General features: G+C 36.1%; 1 long non-coding RNA gene across 1 annotated transcript in view; it reads right to left on the reverse strand.

Moving 5' to 3' along the window:
* The window catches only part of LOC111096905, a 104,348-nt gene that overhangs the window by 67,229 nt on the left and 14,299 nt on the right, over positions 1-22,820 (reverse strand). The window contains exon 3 of the long non-coding RNA XR_005362471.1: positions 6,732-6,933. This is a non-coding gene — a long non-coding RNA (uncharacterized LOC111096905). The remainder of the gene's footprint in view (positions 1-6,731; positions 6,934-22,820) is intronic.

Below are 22,820 nucleotides of genomic sequence, written 5' to 3' on the forward strand. Positions count from 1 at the left end.
AGAAACTGCCAATAAGTCTGTGTTTAACTGAATAGAATGAAACTATATAAACAAAAATTCAAATTATTTAGAAAGCAGCACATTCATTTAAACCATTTAGATGAAATAACAGTTTAAATTGTGAAGTGTAATAATGAGGAAGTTTTAAAAGAAATACAGACTTTCTGACACATTCAATAATAGATTTAACATAGTATTATCAAGTGTTGATTCTAGAGAAACCATCTTAAGAATAAATAACATTTCTAAATAAATAAATCAAGCCAATATAATGAAAATTGGTGTATCTAAAACATTTCTAAAGGATTCTCTGAACTTTTTCAGACATTCTTCTCAGAACTTAGACCATGAATATACTGAGCAAGTCTTTTTTATCACATGCTTTAGGTGAATCTCCGATTCAGAATATCACTACATCAATTCCAAAATATTGAAGGTATCAGTGAAGGAGATATTTAGCAGACTTCATAGAGTTCTGCTTGTTTGATATTTTCATCAGAATTGTGGTGCCTTACAGCAAGGTGAAGATACTAGAGATCAGTGGATGATGTAGTGGTGAAGTGACTTTGTGGATGATGAGGAAAACTGTTCCTGACTCCTCTTTTTTTTCCCTATATTCTCACAAAAGATTCCTCCATCCTATGCAGGAACATTCTGTGTCTCATTTGAGTCTCTAGAGACTCAAATCTACAATCCACCTGTGGACCAAACCAGGTCAGCAGACAGCTGTGAAATGGCTATTTACCACATTGACCCCATGCAGAATGGCTTAAATGAAATAAACAGTGGGACTAATAGTTGAGTCTGATGTCCACAACAGCCATAGAAATATGAGTTGGTCAATGAAAACTAAGGGTTAATATAAAATTGCCTCCTGATGATGTATTAGTGCACTCGGTAGAAGAGTTTTATGTGTTAAAGTGTTTAGACTTTTTTTTTAATGTATTTTATTATACTTAGTTTGATCTGGCAGCCTGAGCAATCTCAGGGTTGGTGTATATTGGCTCCAACTGAACATGTACTTGTGAACAGAGTCTGTGAAGCAAGTGAAAGAGAGCTCCAAAGCTGTACTTCTGGCATAGAAGTGTGTAAATAGCTGTGGGGTAAAATACTACAGGAAATACAGGCAATGGGGTTGCCTTTGGTTATTCCAAGGGCTCTCAAACCAAGAGAAGTACATTGCAATAAGCATGTTACAGAAGGCCAAAGCCTTCTGTCAAAACTAAACTACTCATTCCAGAAGGACTGATTTTTTGAAGAACCTAAGATCATAAGTAGGCTCATTTCTTAATATCAGAAATATTATTTACTTGGTCAAAAACAGACAACATAATTGAATGTCTTTCTGACCTTGAAATCTGATAATCCTTATATCCCTCTGAAATAGAGGTTGGTAAAAAGAATTGCAAACCACTGCTTGGAAAACTAAAAGGCTAACAATATTGAAACTATTCTGCTCCTAAATAAGCTTGCCTAATGTTATATTTATGGCTGAATTCATAACTGAACCTTATACAATGCAATTGCCTAACTTCAAAGTTCAGATGTTACTTTGTAATGGCAGAATTAATTTCCTTGATTGCTAATCCATCACGCCTAAGTGTGATGCATGCGGTATCAAACATGGGTATTTCTGCTATCATTAATTGTGGCATATTGTCACAACCGATAAGGAAATGCAGTAAGAGAAAAAGAAGAGAGGCCTTGGTATTGGCAGTTTAGTCTTGTTTTCCCATAAACCACGGCAGGTATAGCCAGACCCCTCAAAATAAAGGGAGGGGGACCTTGTGATTCTCACAAGAAGAAAAGACAGGCATCCAGAAGCATCAATCACTGGGTGAGCCTTGCTCTCCATTTGCAAAGCTGTTGTTTATTGTGAGATAATGATTGATAGGGTCTAAACAAATGCTGGGAGAAATCACCAAAGGTGCAGGCGCTTAGGTGTGACATTTTGCCACAGGAAATCTGCAGGGAACAGGCCAGCTGGCAATGAGGACATTCTGAGGAAATTAACACAGATGCATTTAAAAGAAGAGCAAATAATGAACTGTGGGTTAAATGACAGCAAGGTAAAATGGCAATTATGGATACCAGGTAGACTATGTGCCAGAGAGGAAAGAAAATGGGAAGACAGAGGGCAATAAAAAATTAGTTGGGTGGATTTCATTGCGAAAAGGGCATTTTTTAAAGCAGTCACTCTTAACAAAAACAGAACATTCAGTGAGGAGGGCAGAAGATTCAAGAGATAAAGCACAGATAAAAGAAGTGGTCTTGGAAAATTTTGTTATGAACATAGGCACAATTGGGCCAGAAAAAGAGTGTGAATTATTGATATACATGTTTTTCTCCATTAAAATTCAATGACGGGAGGCTGAAGAGACACAGCAAGCTTGTTTGCCAGCATCAGAACCACAGGCTCTTCTTAATGCAATCCTAGCACTTAAGTACCGAGAAATGTCTATATCCTGAGGAAGCATAAACAAGCATCCATATAGTTGACTTCATTTTCCCCTTTACCATGGGAGAGGAACACTGTGCAGACCAAACCTAAGGTCATGACTTTAACACAAGGTCTGCCTTAACACTGATTAAAGAAGATCTTTCCCAAAAAAAAAAAAAAATAAATAAAAAAAAAAAAAAAAAAAAAAAAGAAGATCTTTCCCCATTGCAAGCCCTGTTTTGTTATTATTGTTGTTTCCAAATACCAACTTTTCATTTAGCCATCAATGACTTTCACCAATACCTACAATTAGCTCAGTTCTTCCCGCCAGTCTCATTTCATTTCTTCCTTAAACGTGCCATCTTTCTTAAGGATCTATTCTCCCCGCTATCTTTGTCACTTATTCCTGGTCTCCTCCTTTACTGGGCCTTGGTCCATGCCTCTCTCAAAAGGTGATACCAGGATTATTTAACCTCTCCTATTCTTGGCTTTATCTTTTTTTTTTTATTTTTATTTTATTATTTATGATAGTCACACACACAGAGAGAGAGAGAGAGAGAGGCAGAGACACAGGCAGAGGGAGAAGCAGGCTCCATGCCCCGGGAGCCCGACGTGGGATTCGATCCCGGGTCTCCAGGATCGCGCCCTGGGCCAAAGGCAGGCGCCAAACCGCTGCTCCACCCAGGGATCCCCTTGGCTTTATCTTTTCTAAATGAGAAAGTACAAAACCTTCACAAAGACTTATGATTCAACTCACATTGAATGAGTTAAGCTGTATATTGCTTGATACATGGTTTCTGGCTCAAAAAATACACTTGTTTTTGTTATATATTTCTTAAGATGTTGTGGTAAGGCATAGTAACGAGGCTATCAGACAGTCCATTATACTGACATACAATTAATGTTTTCTTTTTTTATGTAATAAGAGAGATAGAGGTCAATTCTATTTCATTTCAAATCTCTTTTCTAGCACTATTATTACTATGCTTAATTTGTTGTTGGCCTCAATATATCTATAATAGCACATGGATCTCATGTCTACACTTACTTATCTGTTCCTTCAGTGTGTAAGGTCTCTATCTGTGTTGTGTTGGTGGGTAGTTGATGGGCTATCTTGAGAACTATCTTTCTCCCTTTTTTATTAATTTGTTAATTTTTTCTAACTTTATGAGAGAGGAAGCTTTCCTTAGTAAGAGCCATGGGATAGAAGCCATCTTCTTTTCTGAATTTGACAATGAAGCTCACTCATCAAATGGTGGTGAGAACAATCAAATGGGCTTTAGGAGGCAAAGTGCCTCGTCAAGCCTAATAGAAATCTCCTGAGGGGATCCCTGGGTGGCTCGGTGGTTTGGTGCCTGCCTTTGGCCCGGGGCGCGATCCTGGAGTCCCGGGATCAAGTCCCATGTCGGGCTCCCTGCATGGAGCCTGTTTCTCCCTCTGCCTGTGTCTCTGCCTCTCTCTCTCTCTCTCTGTGTGTGTGTCTATCATGAATAAATAAATAAACCTTTAAAAAAAAAAAAAAGAAATCTCCTGAAAGTAACAGGGTTAGTATTCCTGCTTAATAAATTGCACTTCTGATACCGGTCTCTCTTGTTTTTTTTTTCCTCTGGTCTTAATTTAGAGGGGAAAATGCCTACAAACTCATACCCTACTAGAAAAGAGTTGAAGGGAAGTCATAATCAGGTAGGCAAGATTCAGATTTTTTTTTTGCATGAATTTCAACTTTCTTCCTGTGTTAAACTGGGGAAAAATTACTTAAGCATTTTGAGTGCTCTTCCAAATCCAGCTAAACAACTAAAACAAGCAAAGAAAAGCAAATAGGAAGAGGATATGATAACAACTGCTGAACGTTTCAACAGATCCCTTTTTCCCAATTTTCCTGTATGTTGTCCTAGATTCTACCATCCAGCCTTCCAGTTAGATATGGCTGTGTTCTTGTATTCTAGCTTACGGAATGAGGGTAAAAGAGATGTGTATTGATTCCAGGCTGAGAGTTGAAAAATCCTCCCTAAGAATGATGAAGTTACCAAAGAACTGATAACTACCTCTTACAATGACAAAACACTGAATGTGCTCACAGTGCATTCATGACTCCATCATTAACAATTCTTAGAGAATAAAGTACATAGTGAGGAGAAATCTGGCCTAGTGCTATGACCATGTTGAGTGGTGGAAGAAAGAGAAAGTACAAGCATGAAGCATGGAAGAGTGCTGAATCCTCCACCTCCAGTCACAGAGGGCCAATCATCACAGCAAGAAATGTCATCAAAATTCAGCAGTATAAGCAGATGATTTAGAAGTACGTGAGTTAAGGAAAGTATCGCTAAAAGGGAGGAATCTGCTGCTGTTGGATGTGAGAAGTGCAAACAAAGCAATCTTAACATTTCACATTATGAATCTTGTCCTATGATTTGACTTTAAAAAGCTATCTAAATACATTAGTTGTTTAAAAATATTCTGTTAAAGAAAGGCAAAATAAGACATAGAAAAATATTACAGCATAAAATTCTAAGGCATTACAGTTGAGGAGAGGGTAGTGATGACCACTTTGGGGTTGCAGGATATATGCTAGCCTTGCCAAAATTAGCAAGGTAGAAAATGTAAATATTCATACAATTGTCTCATTAATGCCAAACTTCACCTTTCAGATCCTGAGTATTAACTCTGGCTCTGTGATGGGCTTGAATATAACCCACGTTTCATTTCTTTCTTGGATCCGTATAAAAATAATAATAAAAATTAAAATAATAATAATAATACAGGCGGAGTGATGATGAGCTATGAATTTTGAAAACTGAAAAATGGTTTGGTCCATCCAAACTCAATGACAGCATTCCTACTGATTGCCCATATCCAATGGCAAAATACTTGCAGAATTTACTCCCAAGAAGGCTTGCCAGGGAGTTTTATTTTATAGTGACTAAGGAGCCTCATGAATTCCAGAAAACTCTTAACCACATGCAATCTTCTCAGGCCCCCTTTCATTCAGTTCATGGATGTTGGCACCAATTGAACAATATTCTGACCTTTTTTAAAGGGCAAATATAATACTACATCAGCTTGGTTAGCTGAACTTTAGACTCCTCTGAATTGGAGAGTATTTGGGAGCTCCTGGGTAGATTTCATATATAATGTCATAGCAGAATTAATGATTCATTTCTTGTAGGAATTACAAAGCTTTCCTTTAAAAACAAGTTAAAATATATATCATTCAAACTTGAGTATTTAAACCTATTGTTGAATCAGCAGCCCTCAGGATAAGTAGAAGTATACTGAAAAGAAAACAATGATTGGATCAAGAAAAATATGTAAGATTAAAAGGCATATTGCTCACAATTTTAGAGAAAGAACAAGAGTGGCTCTAGGCAGAAATGAAATGTGGTTAGCACTTACCAGCAATCTGAAATACATTTTGGGACCCTTCACTGGTTTTGCTCTTCCTCTCTGGCCAATATCTGTGTCTGATCCCTAGTACCCCTGACTTCTTCCTGAAGTTTATTTCCCCCCATTGAAAATTATTCTTTTAAGTATCTTATCCCATAGGTCTTTCAGCATTCCAAAGTGAAATCCAGCTATTCTGATAAACTGACTCATCATTACAACCCATATCTCAATCACGTTTTACTGTTCACAGGATATTATGTCATTCAGTCCTCCCAATAAACCAGTGAAACCACAATAAATCTGTTCATCTTAAAGTTGATGTTGGTAATGTAGATACTATTCTAATTATATTATCTGACATACTTTAAGTACTTAATATATAGTAGCTAATTCAATTTAATTTTCTCATCTTCCATAATACAGCAGGGAGAAAGGAACTGGGTATTTAAGACAAAAAAAATTGGTCCCTCTTTGTATGCAAAGAAAATAATATGTAGCCTAAGATATGTCAAAAGAAGTACTGCGTGTTCAAATCAGATGCAAAATAGTTGCAATGATCATTAGCTAAGACTTATTTATTAACACTCTTGTATAAGGTACCTTAAGATGAATAGAATAAATAAGTAATAGTATCTCTAGCTCCAGTAAGCTTATAGTCTAGTCAGGAAGTCAACACAATGTAAAAAACAGAAGATAAAAAACATATCCCTTAGTTACTACTTGCTTGATAAATGAGTAGAAGAGGAAATAACAGTGAGTTTAAGAGAAGCTAGGATAAACTCAAGTGGCGGCAGGAGAGGTGTGTATAAAGACAGAGAGGCTTAGCAGGAACTTACAGCAGCTCTATGCTCCACAAGCTCTCAGGAGTTGGAGTGTTGTTTCAACTGGAATGGGGCAAGGAACTTACCTATGTTGGTTCCACCTCTGCTGCTGGGGAGTCCCTCCTTTGAACTGTGTCACCAAAGCCAACTTCCTTTATCCTTGCTCTCCAGCATTTGAATGACACGGTGAGCAATAGCTTTGTTCCAGAAGCTGAGATGTTTCTGGCCATATTGCCAACTGCGGCATGGCTGGGCAAAGAAGTTGTGGAAGTGATGGAGGCTGCTGACCTGTATTTGTGAAAATCCGACTTACTTGTCTTATAGTTGGTGGAGCGAAAGCAATCCTCAAAGCATCTGCTATAACACTACAAAGGTAGTTTCACACTAAGGCTCATCTCCAAAGGAGAAGAGTTGGCCTCTTTTCTCTACAGAGAGCTTCCATGTTAGGCTAATAGCACTAAGACCCAAGGGAAAGATTAAAAAATATTGCTACAAAGTAGGGATAAAATCAGACCTTGTTCTGTCACCAAGTAGGGTTTGACATTGAATAAGACCCTTCTCCTCTGTTTACTCATTTCTAAAGTGAGGGGCTGAGTTAGGTTGTCCTGAGCATCTTTAATTATCTTAAAGTATTTTAATAAACCAAATTGTGAGACAGAATAGAACAAGGAATATTTGGCAACAAGAGTTAAAGAACATAGAAATATAAACATTGTAACTAGAATATTTAAGTCCCTAGGGCTTTCTGCTATAAAAAGTGTTCAGTCTCATTTCTCTTGAAGGTAACTAGTGAATGGGATACAGAGAGCTGGAAAGCCGTGATTATATTTATTAACTGCCTTGGGAATTAATTTCCATAATTCTGGCTATTGCCTAAATTCATCCCGATTGACTAGTATAAACTGCAACCACACTCACCCTCTAGGAGATCTTTGCATCTTGTACCCTATTCATATGTGTGTACAAGAGAGTCTCAGAGGCTGGATCCCTGAGCTGCAAGGAGCAGTGACATGCTGGAGGTCACTGAGACTAACTTCCAAGTCTTATCAGTTGGTCCACAGTTTACCTAGCTTCCCAAACTCAAACCTTAAATTCCATTAATGTCTAAAATTACTGACTGAAAGAAATCACAACCCAGGAAAACTTCATAGAAGGGACGGGGAAGGAAAGGAATTGCCATTTGTTGGACGGAGCAACCAACCACCACTTTCTCCTAGTTATGAAACTGAAGCGAATGACAAGGTAATGAAATATGGACTATAGGCTTCAAGAAAAACAAGAGCAAAACTATATTTTATTGACTAGGTATAACTTACACTAACCCACCTGCTCTCCCAGGATTTTATTTTGCTCCTTCATCTCTGATGACTTAGTATGCAGTCAGTGCTTCTCTGATGTTCCTCTCTCCCACTTTCATCCTGGCCTCAACCTGAAGCCTCCAGTAGCCTTGGTGGCTGGACCAAGTGCAACATAAAGTGGAAGGAGCAAGCCACCATGGCGGGAGCAAGCCCACATACCAGGTGGTTCTGAGTTATTCACCTTGGCACAGTCCTGCCTGATGATGTCCTTTTAAGACTCATGGTACAGGGGATGCAGGAGAGAAAGAATCAATGCATCTGAGAATCTACAAAGTGCCAAGTACTATCCAGGTACTTTCGAAATTTTATTTGATTTTTATCTTTATAATTACCCTGGTTTTCTAAATTATTGCTGGGTTTTCCTCCTCCTAAAAAAAGATGCTCAGAAAAGTTCAGTAATACTGACAGAATGCAAATACTACCACACAGGTGTATTATGTTATATCTATGTTACAGCTTGCTGCCTTTATGATCACCAGATGTTTCTATAATAGGGACATGCTGACCTACTACCCTGGCTTAGGGTATCAGTTCCCAAACCCTGGTATTATTGTACGGATTTCCCTTTCTTCTACCTACCTTTTCACGTGTGTTCAGGGTTATGCTTTCTTTGGCCTGTATTAATAGAGAAGTCTGCCAGAAAATTAGCAAAGTCTGAGTCTACATAGGGGAAAAAAAATGGATGGGCACCAACTAAGATCTTGGGGCAGAGATGGCACTAATGGTGGCCAAATGGCACAATCCTGGACATCCTTGAAAGGAATTCCAAAAGAGAAACCGTGGGAAGGAATTCACTGGTAATCTCTTGTGGATAAAGCTAGAGCCACCCCACTTGGCTTCTGAGTACTTCAGTAATGTGCCTCATCTATACAACTTTGTGTCTAGCCCTTTCCTTAAAACTCCTCCATCTCTCTTTTATCTACATTTCTTTCCACAGAACCATCTCTTTAAAATCTATTCAATCTATAAGTAAATATGTACTCTGTGCCAAAACCCATTGTAGGTGAGCCAAGAAAAGCCAAAGAAATTCATTTTCAAGATATTTCGGTTATCATTGGGTTAATAAAGGCATAATACCATGAAGTTAGAAGAGGCTAAAGAAGATATTGTGAATCAAGAACAGGTCATAAATGATATGCTCAAGATTCTAAGTAACCTAATCTACTGATTTGCTAATGCTATCCTGGGTTGCACCCTGTGGAAGGCAGGGTCCCAGAGCTCAAAGTTTGTTAGTAATATTTGTATTTATATTTGTTGTATATTTTTATGAAATCTGAACAACCAGTGGATATAAACTTATTATATATATATATGTGTATATATACACATATATATACACACACATATATACACACATATACACACACATATACATATATAATATCTTGCTATTAGCAGAGATATAGTAGTGATCTGAATTATTAATGCTTTTATTTCCCCATGGGATTGTACCAACAGATGATCATTTATCCATTTATAAAAATAATATCTAGAACAGATAACCAGGAAGGTCAGATAAAGGAAAGATTTAGGATTAGGCTGTCTTGCCAATATATAAAAGATTCTTTCCCATGTGTTTCTGGCCTTGACTTTTCTAAGGGTAGTCCTTACTAAGAACCTTTCTAAACTGTTGATATGAGTGTACACAGCACAGAGAACAGAAATTGGCACAGAGTGTCCAATATATCCAAGTTTATGGAATGACTGAATAAATATCAGTCATGAAAACTGTTTCCCTATAATCAGGTCATTCCATTACATCACCACAAATATATTCATATATTCTTATATTCTTATCTCTGTATTGAGTACCTTTATTTATTTATTTTTAAAATATTTTATTTATTTATTCATGAGAGACAGAGAGAGAGAGAGGGGCAGAGACACAGACAGAGGGAGAAGCAGGCTCCATGCAGGGAGCCTGACATGGGACTTGATCCTGGGTCTCCAGGATCACACCCTGGGCTGAAGGTGGCGCTAAACCACTGAGCCACCGGGGCTGCCCAGTATTGAGTACCTTTAGATACTTCTAGACATTGACCAGATACTTCTAGACATTGACCAATCTTCCTTTACCTTCTTTCAAATGGACTCATTATTCATGATACTTTTCATGCATTTATGTATTGATTGGTTCATTCATTTATGTTTATACTGCCATTTAGTGTATGTTAACCTGTGATGCAAAAGGTCTATATTTTCACTGCATATTTAAGCTGCAGAGTTGGGTCATACCTCCTGCACCAAACTTAATCATACACTTATTCCCTTAGTGTTTATTTCAGTCCCTCATGCTTCCTTCTTTCAGTCTCTCAACATATTATTTTTCTTCATTACCTCCATTGTCCTAGACCCTAAAATAAAATGTGCTGCTTCCTTGTTCAATTCAGTTTATTTCAACAGATATTTTGGTCATCTAATATTGCTTTGTAGTGTGGTAGGCACCGGGGATATAAAAGTTCCTATGACACTGAACATAAGCATTTCAGTTTGGTAGAGAAATATAAACAAGTAAACAGATTATTTCAATACAGCCACTCTGGATAATAGAATAGATGTTCCTCAAAAGGTTAAAAATAGAACTACCCTATGACATAGCAATTGCAGCACTAGGTATTTATCCAAAGGATACAAAAATAGTGAGTTGAAAGGGCACGTGCACCCTAATGTTTATAGCAGCAATGTCCACAATAACCAAACTATAGAAAGAGCTGTGATGCCTACTGACAGATGAACGAATTAAGAAGATATGGTATATATATGCAATGGAATATTACTCAGCCATAAAAGAATGAAATATTGTCATTTGCAATGACGTGGATGGAACTAGAGGGTATTAGGCTAAGCGAAACAAGTCAGTCAGAGAGAGACAAATACCATATGATTTCAGTCATATGTGGAATTTAAGAAACAAGAGAGATGAACATAGGAGAAGGGAAAGAAAATAAGATAAAAACAGAGAGGTAGACAAAGCATAAGAGTTGCCAAATTGTAGGAAACAAACTGAGGGTTGCTGGAGGGGAGGTGGGGGGGATGGGGTAACTGGGGGATGAGCATTAAGGAGGGCACTTGATGGAATGAGCACCAGTTGTTATATGCAACTGATGAATCGCTAAATTCTACCCCCAAATTAATAATACACTATATGTTAACTTGAATTTAAATAAAACCAATAAATAGGTACATGGAATGATCCATAAATATGATTAAAATGAGCATAGGAGTAAGAGAGCTACATAAATCAAATAGAGGCTACTAGAAGGGTTGCACTCAAACTATGTTTTGAAGAATGAGGAAGAGTTAACTAGGTAAAGAGGCAAGACAGGAGGGGAAACAGCTATTCTAGATAAAGGGGATAAGGAAAACAGCATGTTGTTGTAAAGCCACATGTGGAGAGAGAAGCATGTTGGGACAGAAGTAGGAAGAAATTAAGTTGGTTCTATCTATATACCTTCTCAACAAAGAGGTTCACTATTCACTATTTCTCCTCCCATTGCTCTAAGCAACTAGAGGGTAATAATAGCAGACTAACACTCTATAGCACTAAATAAATGTCAGATATTATTTTATATGCTTTACATATATGTTGTCTATATTAACCCATATAAACTTCTTCACAACAACCCTAAGAAATTAGGTAGCATTATTACTTCAACTTTACAGATGAGAAAGCTGAGGAATAGACACTTTATATAACTTGCTGTAACTGTGATTTGAAACAGCAACCTAGTCAGGAATTCATGCTTTAAACCTGTACACCATACACACACCATTCTCACTCAAAACAATTTTACGCAATGTGAAATTAATCAGCAGAAGTATGTGGAAACCTAGTCTGGTCAGTTTCTTCAGTAGTTGTGTGACTGAGGGAAGAAACACTTTTGTAACATTTTCTCCATTTATAAAATAAGGAATTTGGTATAGAAGATACCGCAGTCCTTGGGGCACCCGGGTGGCTCAGTTGGTTAAACTTCTGCCTTTGGCTCAGGTCATGATCCCAGGGTCCCTGGGATGGAGCCCAACATTAGTCTCCCTATTCAGCAGGGAGCCTGTTTCTCCCTCTGCCCCTCTCCACCACTCAAACTCTCTCTTTCTCTCTCCCTGGCAAATAAATAATACCTGAAAAAAAAAAAAAAAAGACACCAAAGTCCTTCCAAACAAAACATTCCATATTAGCTCCATGCAGCTTTCATAGTCAGGTTCCTATACACAATTTTCATACTTTGATAATTGACAATATCCTTAGGAAATTCAATAAAACAAAAATAATCTAAATCAGTAAAGAAGATCAGATCACAAAGTTAAACATATTTCATTCTTGAGATAAAATTCAATCTAGGTATGTCACAAACACTTATTCAAGTATATGTAAATAAATTTACATATTTATTTTAAGAATATAAGTATTATTATGTTTATATTCTCAAAATCTAGGGATCATAGTAAGAGAAAATTGGTAACCATAAGTAATCTTAAGTCAAGGACTCTTTACATTCTATCTCAGTATCATAGTGACTATATCTCATCTGCCCATAGCTCTTCCAGAATAATACCTGCAATAGTAAAGATGGGGCACTTTCTATCCAAAGAGATGCAAACTAGAGATAAAGAGACCTAGACCAGTAATTTGGCCAATCTCAACAGCCCAATAGTGTCATGCTACTTGCAAGCTTCTTTCTCCTCTTTTGCATACAAGGCAGGCTACGAGGCAGAATGTGTGTACTTGAAGAGCTCTTCCCCACATGGTGTAACTGAAGAGGATTTCTCCTACAGTTGCTCCTCAACACAATCATAAATACTCTCATGTGGCAAAAACCACCTCTTAATAAACTTGCTGAACGTATTTTCTAGAAATATGAAAAAGATACTATGAAGAATGGCCCCTCTCTCCAAAGAATCAGAAAAAGACAGTAAAGCTTACATGGAACCATTAGATATAGTTTGATTTTCATTTAAATCTTTTGGTTAAAATATACTGTAGACATAATACAGTATTGTACCCTCTGATGTTTTTGCAAAAAAAAAAAAAAAATGCCCTTCACAGGGCCATGTTTGAAACATCCCAAATCTATCTTTCTAACCATGTCCAGAATGTGTCATGTCTGCCAACCTGGCATCTAACGGTGATTCATTGAAATGTGTTGGAAATGTGATTTGTGTGGGAGTCAAATAGAAATCAGATTGGTCCCATCCCTTATATCTATATCTCTCTATATACATTTGGCTTTGACATTCATCAAATTACTCTGTCCTAACAAAGCTTTCTTGCACAAAGTAATCTCAAGCGACAGTGCATAGCAATGTGTATAATATGAAAGGAGTTGAATGGCTAAGTAGTCAGCTTGACAGTATCGCTGAAATCTTTTATTGCATATATTAGAGAGTTAAACATTGCAATCTGCTTTTCCTGTGAGACCCAATAAGTAAGGAAAAAGCCAGGTTTACTCAGGATTAGACTGGTTTTCCTTTGTTTTCTTTCCAAAATAGAAAAAGTCTTGATTAGCTTATAGAAGGCAAAATTTGCATCTCTATGCTTAGTGGGGTGAGATTTTCCTGCTAGAAATCCATTTTCAGAAGGAGCCTCTTGAGCTAGATATTTCATCCCACTCTTCGGTCTCCTAAATTAAAAACAACTTTATTTTCATTTCTGACTTTGTAAATGGGAATTTTATCCACTTCACGAGAATGACTCATATATGAATCACACACTTCAGGGAACTGCTGAATCGAAAAGTCTTTTTGTTTGTTGTTTGTTTATCTCACTCCAAAAGGAGCTCTTGTGCTCAGCCCAGCTCTCTTGGACATGTCGGCCTCGACACACTCTGATAATCAGATGAATATAAATTATAACAATGCCAATAACAATGACAATGGAGAATGAAGAGCTGAAAAGAGCTGCCAGTTCACAAATGGCCACTGACAGTCTGTGACCAGAACATCAGTGCAATGGAAAAAAAAATGTGTATATATACACATATGCATACACATTCATACATACATACAAATGAAATCTTCATGATTATGCCATTTCCTCATATCTGGGTGGAGTCTGTTCTTTGGGGAAGCTATGTTAACTCTTCTTGTGTTTCTATAATTGTCTAGAAACTTTACTAATTTCCTAAAAGTAACAGTTTTAAGCAAATCCTGATTTAAGGTACTCTGACTTCTCCATTGTTGCTGTTTTTCTTTTCTAAGAGTAAAAATGAATGGCATTCTTACATTATCATATGAACCATTATAGCTAAATGAATCCATGTGTTTTAGTTAACAAACCTTGCTCAATACTTATATGAGATACCAGAACACCATGTGGTCTAAGTCTTTATCAACTATGACTCATTTGATCCTCATGAAGCCACTACAGGAGAAGTGATGACTATCTTCCTGCAAGGAAATTAAGCTAAGAGGGTTAAGAAGCTTGCTCATGTTCACATAGGTAGGAAGTCCCAGAGTCTCACTTGAACACAGATACTTGGTTCTAGAGTCAATTTTAATCACCTCTGCTATGCTTGGAAATTAGAAGCTATATTAAGAAATTAAATATAAAGGATAAACATAAATTAGCCAGAAATACAGTATCAGAGACTTATTAATGAGCCTCCTGAAGAGTATGTCCTCCACCCATCTTTCCTATTAATTGAAATTATATTGTTAAAGATTCATTGTGGCATTATAACATTTTAGAGTTGAAAGAAAGACAGGTAAGAATTTACCCGTTATATTGGCAGATAAATTGAGAACTATAGCAGTTGAGCAAGATGACATGGCAAATGAATTGTAGAACTGGAACCCTATTCCTGTGCTTTCCATTCCTAGGAGAAATGTCCCAAAGGAAGCAGGAGGAAATAAATTAAATCTTAATAATCATACATTTAAGTGGAACTAATAACTTTATGTGTGCTAAGATTCTTTCTACCTAAATCATTCATAAATACTGCATACTGCCAAAGCTAGTTAATCACATATTTCAAGTTAACAATAAAAATTTATTAAGACATATTTGATATGCTCTAGAATAAATGGTTCATAAGCAGAATAAAGAAATATTTCAAAAGACAATTCTACTTCTAGATAGGAGCACTGGGAATTTTTGGAAGATTTTCTAATTTTATTTCATTCATTTTGTGTTTTAGATTTTTGTAAGCATTTAACTCTTATAATTAAAACAAAGCACTGTAAATGACAAGTTAGTAGGAAAAATATTCTGAAGAGGTAGAAAAAGAAAAGGGAGAAGCTTATAAATCAAAAAAATATGACCCAGAGGTGCCAGAGGTGAAAATAATTAGTTTCTTTTCTTTTCATTTTCAAATGACTTTAGATTCATAGAAAAGTTGCAATAAAATAAAACAGCACTTGGATATACTCCATCCCGCTTTCTCTAATGTTAATACCCTGTGTAAATATAGAAGTATCAAAACCAGGAATTAACACTGGCACTATACTATTAGTAAAACTATACCCCTCATTCAAATTTCATAATTTTTTCAGGTTCATATTTGTGTTCTTTGCATTTAAAAGTTATTTCTTATTGGTCACCTCTAGTCTATAACATTTCTTCAGTATTTCCTTTTCTTTCATGTTATTGACATTGAAGAATATCTGTCACTTGTTGTGTAGGATATCCCTAAATTCAGGTCTAACATTTTCTCATGTTTAGACTGAAGTTAAGCATTTTTTGCAAGAAAACCACTGAAATGATACTGTGTTCTTCTCAGTTCATCAACCAAGGGGTTCATGATAGCATTTTGTCTTACTTTTGGTGACATTAACTTCAATCACTTGATTTCTCCTGAGTTTCTGCATTATAAAGATACAAACTTTTCCTTTCTAGTTAATAAATATTTAAGGGTAGATACTTTGAGAATATACAAGTGCTTTGAGAATATACAAGAAGTATATATATTTCTCCTCAAGCTCTCACGCACTAATATGAGCATCCATCAAGGGAGCTTGTCTGCAAACACCCATTGCTCTGCTATTTACTTAATGCTGATTTGTCTTCTACATTTACTAACAGAAAAATTTAATTAATGGGATTAACAGAATAACAGGAATTTTATAAGAAGGAATGATCTCTTTTCTCCTGCTTATTTAATTATCTGTATCAAAACAGATTCATTACTATTATTTTATTCTACAGGTTAAAAGTCAGTTCTTATTTGTTGTTCAAATTGTTCCAGCTTTGGCCATCAGCACCTCCTCCAGACTGGTTCCTATATTGTTTAAACAAGTGCCTATTCTTTCTTAAGAACTTCCTTACTTTCAGTACTACAAGATACTCCAGGCTCACCTTGTATTGCTCTACCCAAGAGCTAGAATCAATCACTTCTCCAAAGAGAACTCGTTGCTTTTTATTAGAGACTGGTGTTTCGCAAGCAAGATGTATGCTAGGTATGTTCATTGCTATAAGAGTATAATTGACTCTAAGCCTTGTCAGGAGACAAATGGTGTAAAAAAAAAAAAAAAAAGTGTATACTAAACTGCATGCATATGTACACATTGCTCTCTCTCTTTCTCTCTCTCTCTCTCTGTATACACACATGCATACATACACAAGGACACCCCACAGGCAGATATATCTGTATCTGTATACACAGATATATCTGTATTTATATGCATATCTATCTACATAAATATATCTATATTGATAGAAATAAATATACATGTATATCTATGTCTATATCTATACTGGTATCTGTCTCTGTATCTATCACTATGCATTCATGCTTATACCTTGGATTCTAATCCAGTGTCACAGGATTACCTTTAGCCTCTTTGTTCCTTCTTTATAACTTCTTTCTCTTTTTTTTTTTTTTCAAAGATTTTATTTATTTATTCATGATAGTCACAGAGAGAGAGAGAGAGGCAGAGACACAGGCAGAGGGAGAAGCGGGCTCCATGCAGGGAGCCCGATGTGGGATTCGATCCCGGGTCTCCAGGATCGCGCCCTGGGCCAAAGGCAGGCGCCAAACCGCTGTGCCACCCAGGGATCCCTATAACTTCTTTCTCTAAACTAATTCTTATTATCTTTGATATATTTATTTGTTCAATTCTACTGTACCCATTAGTGCCATGACTGTTAATCTGTATTCCCAAGAGAAACACAGTTAGTGACTAAATACCTACCTTTATGTACAGTACATCATGCCTTTATCCTTATAGTATCCAATTGTAGTTTATACTGCCTTTACCTGAAGCACTAACACCATATTCTGGTTAGATTTATTTATTTGGAGATATATAAAATAGAGGTAATTTCACTTCTAAGAGTAACTGCTATAAAAAAGACTTTTTAATCTGATTTTTTTACTTGCTGATGGTATCTCTTGTCATTCATAGTTTTGTTTTATAAATTCAAGTTTATCAACTTTTTATTATCTTTGATTTCCAGTTATAGAAAGCATTTCCCTGAACACAATTAAAAAGGAATGTACTCACATTTTATGATGCTACTTTAATGCTTTCCTTTGATACATTAGATTTCCAATCAACTTGGAACTTAACTTCACAGAAAGTATAAGATTGGCACCTAAATTTAACTTTTTCCAATTGGCTACTCAATTGTCCCAGCATTGTTATTAGAAAGTTCCCTTTATCTGAATGATTTGAAGTGACATTTTTGTCACACAATACATCTCCATATGCAGTTGGGTCTTCTATTAAACTTTTCATTTTATTTACTGGTCTGTATGTCTATTTATGTACCAGCATCATGTGATTTAATTAGAAGCTTAATAATATGTCTAACTGTCCAAAAAGGCTATTCAAACCTTGTAGTTAGCCGAATGGTGGCCCCCCAAAAAGATATGACCCCATCCTAACCCTCAGAACCTGTGAATACTACCTTACGTGTGAAAAGATGCAATTAAATTAAAGATATTGAGGGGAGGAGCTTACACTGGGTTATCTGAGTGGCCTAAATGATATTACAGTATTTTTATAAGAAAGCAACAGAGGGATTTGTAAGGCAGACACAGAGGAGAAGGCAATATGAAGAAAAACCAGAGGGAGATGCTACCAAAAGCCAAAGAATTTTGACAGCCAACAGATGATAGGAGTCAAGAATCTGATTTTCTCTTGAAACATCCTGATGAGTACAGTTCTGTTAGTTCACTGATTTTATTCTTCTGGCCTCCAGAACTGTGAAATAATAAATTTCTATTGTTCTAAGCCATCCAGTTTTAGGTAATTTTTTTAATAATAGTTATAAGAAACTAATATACCCCTCATAGTTTTCAGTGCTTTCCTAGCTATTCTTGTATATCTGTTTCTACAATAAAAACTAGTATCAGTTTTTCCATAAGATGGCTTATTGGTATTTTTAATTGAAATTGCATTGAATTTTGTAAATTAATTGGAAAGAACTGACATCTTTATAATGCTGAGTCATCCTATCCTAAAACAAGGCATGTTTTTCCATTTGTTCAAGTCTCCTTTTGTATTTTAGAACTTTATTCCTTGTATCAATTGTGCATTTTCACTAATTTCATTCTAAGTGTTTAATCTCCTTTGTTTCTATTGTAAAAATGGGTTTACATCTGACTTGTACATAACAAAAAAATTGCAAAGGCTTCATATATTAAATTTTTATTCAAGGAATTATAAAACAATTAAAATTATTATGTTCAAACATAAATTATAAGCTTGAAAATATTTTCAGTAAAGAAGAATACTCTAAGGAATGATAAAGCAAAAAAAAGCAAATATAATTTCTAAAAACATTATATGTGATAAGTAAAATGATATATTTAACAGACTGATTTAATAGCATATTAAATACAGATGAAGAAAGAATTAGTGTAAAGTCATGAAATGCAGTAAAGACTTGGAGAAGTTTTTCAGAATGTAGCACAGAGACATAAAAGAAAGCCTAAGTGATAATGAGCATGAATGTCTAAAATGTGTGTAACTCCTGGATTAAATAAGAAATAAAATCTCTAAGTATACAGATTTTAATAGGCTTAGTCTAAAGTAGATTTTATTTATCTACATAAATATTCATATACGCATATATGTCATAAATGCAGGTACATATACATTTGTGCATGTACACATATATATGTACATGTGTGTATGGATGTAAAATTATTTCTAGTTGTTGAGGTGAAGTGTCATTATACAACATTTATGTATATATGACATGTATATATTATTATATGACATATATATGACATTTTACCTTACAGCTAGAGAGTAATTAATTTTAACCTGCATATATGGAAATTTTACCAAAAAAAAATCAAGCACTCTAACAAAGGCAAATTTCAACATACTCTAAGCACAATGAAGCTAAGTTTAAACCACACACTAATAATAAAAAGAAAAAATCACATATGTATAATTATGAAATATATGTTCAGATTTTGAGCTTTTTTTTTAAGATTTTATTTATTCATGAGAGAGAGGGAGAGAGGCAGAGACAAAGGCAGAGGGAGAAGCAGGCTCCATGCTGGGAGCCCGACATGGGCCTCGATCCCAGGTCTCCAGGATCACACCCTGGGCCGAAGGCGGCACTAAACTGCTGAGCCACCGGGCTGCCCAGATTTTCAGTTTCTGATTCAACATTTAAAGCTCCTGGGAGCCATCATTTCTATTCTTAAAATGAGAAAAAGCTGGACAAACTGAGTATTAGAACTTTCTCAGACTCCTCAGAGAACTGAGGCTACAGGAAAAACTACCATCTTACAATCTAGAGAAATATAAAATCTGAGGATTTCCTCACCTAGAGTAAAAATGGCCAGATGTCATTAGCTGGAAGACACTTAAGGAGAAATTTGGGTGAATCATTGGAGCCTGAGTGTGAACTAGCATGACAGAAACTCCTGGGGACTATACCATCATAGTGGCCCCACACTTTTGCTGGCTTCTTCTCCTAAAAACCCATCAAACTGCTTAGGAAGGATCCAAAAACTGTGACCCTAACACAAGAAGAAAAAGAGAAGCTATTGCAAAACAATTTCTACCCCCAGACTCTTCTCCCTGACAAAGATTTCATCTCCAGAAGGAAAGACTTCACCAGAGGGCAATACTAAAATCTCACCAGGAGAAGGAAACACTGCTATGTTCCAGTCATGAACTACCTTCTTATCGTGGACATATCTCTTTAAATCTTATAAAAATTATTTGGTATAGGATAAAGGCTTCTCTCCTCAACTCATTTTATGATGCTAATATTTTTTACATATTGACCTCATATATAGCCATTTTACCAAATACATAGGATTTTTAATTTGCTATGCTGTTGTGTTTTCTATTTAAACAATTATATGATATAAAAAATGAGAGTATTATTTCCACCTTTTTAAAATCTATGGGTTTTTTGTTTCTTGTCTTATTGTGCTGGCTAGTATCCCCATAAAATATCAAAGTAATGATAGATGCTATTTTTATATTCTTCCTTATTCTAAAGTAAAGATTTACAAGGTTTCCTCATTTAAGATGATTGGAGTTTTTACAGGTAAACTTTTTTTTTTAAAAACAAACTTAAGGAAATTTCCATCTAAGAATACTTTTCTAAAAGTTTCTAATCATGAATTTATGCTGGACCTACTGAATGATTTTCTTCAGTATTTATTGTAACAATTTTATATCCCCCTAGTGGTTTAAAAGAAAAAAAAAAAAAAAAGGGTTTCGACTTTCTTGTAAGCAAACCGCCTTAAGAAACCATATTTTCTAGAAGACTCCTTAGAGTTTAGGAAGCCCCAAAATGTCTTCTTGAATCTGTTTGGCCAGTTTACCAGACATGCCTAGAAAAGTCGAATCCCTGCAGAGGACAGATAGAGCTTATGCTCAAACTGGGACTGAACCCGATACACTAGATTTAATGCAATTTTTAGGTGGGGGGCACTCTGTTTTCAAATAATAAGTACATTAGATTTCTTGGATTCTCTGTGGCTTAGCATATGTAGGAAATAGCATTATTTAGGATTGAGAAAACCTGGGTGTCAGTCTTGACTCCACTGCTGGCTTGATCCCATTTAACCTCATCGTATCCCAGTTTATTCTAACTCAATTAAAAGGAAGTAATCATAGTCGTCCTATTCATAGTATCACTCAACTGATTAACCCCAATAATGATTATGACAGTTCTAAATGTATAACATGCAGCAGTAATTTAAATAATTTGTTTGGACAATGGGGAGAGGAAACACTGGTGGACCTGAGAAAACAGGTGAGGTGGGGGATAACATGGGATTAGAGGAAGTGCAAACTGAAGGGCAGAAAATAACCACAAATCCAGGGCCAGCCGTGACTTAGTCTACCTAGGATACCTAATTTTTAAATTGCTCGTGGTGAAATTACTGTTTCAGAAGAATTTGAGTCATACTCCTTCCTTTATTCATGATCAATGTCTTCCCTCAATCATTCTGCAGATGTTCGATTAAGCCATAGGAAGAAGGGACTCCAGCCAAGGTGTTTCCCAGATATGAAATACAAAGGCAACCCCAGTCTTCTAAAAAATTAAATCACTGAGAACTCCTGAAAGTCAGGAGTTTCAATAAACTCACAGGCAGCTCAAGCAATTTCAGTGATGGAGGTACCGTTTTGGAGATTGACATGTAGCTTATAAGTATTAGGTGAAAGGAACAAGAAAAAAATCTTTATTAAAAAAAAAGGAATTAATGAAAAACTAATTAAAGTTTTATAGGAAACTTTCCTCTCAGCTGAAGCTGCCAGTATTCAGACCTAGAGACAAAATAGTATGAAGGGGCTTTCAGGAAGCAATAAAAAAAGTGATCAAGGGACAGATCAATAGGATACAGGATCAGGCCTCTGATTCCAGCTGCAGCCCCTGGTAACTGTGAGGAGCATATGTCCTTAGTTTGTGGGGACACAGGGAGGGCATGAACTGGATTAGTTTGCATGGTTTATTCAGTCTATCTCTGATCTCCCTTCCATGACAGTTTGTACCACCTCATCCACTAAAAAGGAAAAGTGTTCCCTCTGTTTAACATTTTCAGCTACCAGTTTTTTTACATGCCCATCATCTATTCCTCTTTGCTTGAAAGTCACATACAATACACCTATAGGTACTAGTGGAGAAACGGTGTTGGTTAATTTACTGACTCATGAATTAATTCATTCAATAAATATATTCAGAAGCATTAGGCTAGCTGCTAAACAATGCTAAACAAAGGCAGAGATGATGTCCACTACAAGGAAAGTCTGTTTCTGAAAATGAAGTCAGTTAACAAAGAACAACTTGAAAAAAGTGAAACCTTTTTGAAATAACTCTATGCTTAAGTAGACACTTTTCTTTGGTCAGCACCATTTCCAATCTCCGGGCCCTTCTCCCTTGCTCACCTCCCTCATTTTGGAATAAAAAGTCATATACCTCGTCTTCCAACCTCTTTGCACCTAAGAGAGATGTGAGACCCCACTCCTTGTAAGAATGTAAAAGAATAAATGTGGGAGGGTCTTTAATTTCTTGATAAGAAGAAAAGAAGCAAAAGGAAGCTCCTTGGTCCTACCTCTTTCACCCTTCCTCCACTTTAATATGAAGTTATACTGAAGGTGAGTCTACCACTATATGGCCTTGGGCCAACTAATATGAGTCAAAGTAATTGTAATCTGGATAGCAGAACAACAACAACAACAACAACTAAAAACAGACTTTGTTTTTATTGTCATAGAACAGGTAACCAAATGACAGATTTTCTGTTATGAAACAAAACCTATTTCCTGAAAGGATTATTTATTTGTTGTTAACAGCTGAAAATTGGGAATCTACTTTTTTTTTTTTTTTTAATGATAGTCACAGAGAGAGAGAGAGAGAGAGAGAGAGGCAGAGACATAGGCAGAGGGAGAAGCAGGCTC

The sequence above is a fragment of the Canis lupus genome, chromosome 7 (genome assembly GCF_011100685.1).
Source record: "Canis lupus familiaris isolate Mischka breed German Shepherd chromosome 7, alternate assembly UU_Cfam_GSD_1.0, whole genome shotgun sequence".
Lineage (NCBI taxonomy): Eukaryota > Metazoa > Chordata > Mammalia > Carnivora > Canidae > Canis > Canis lupus.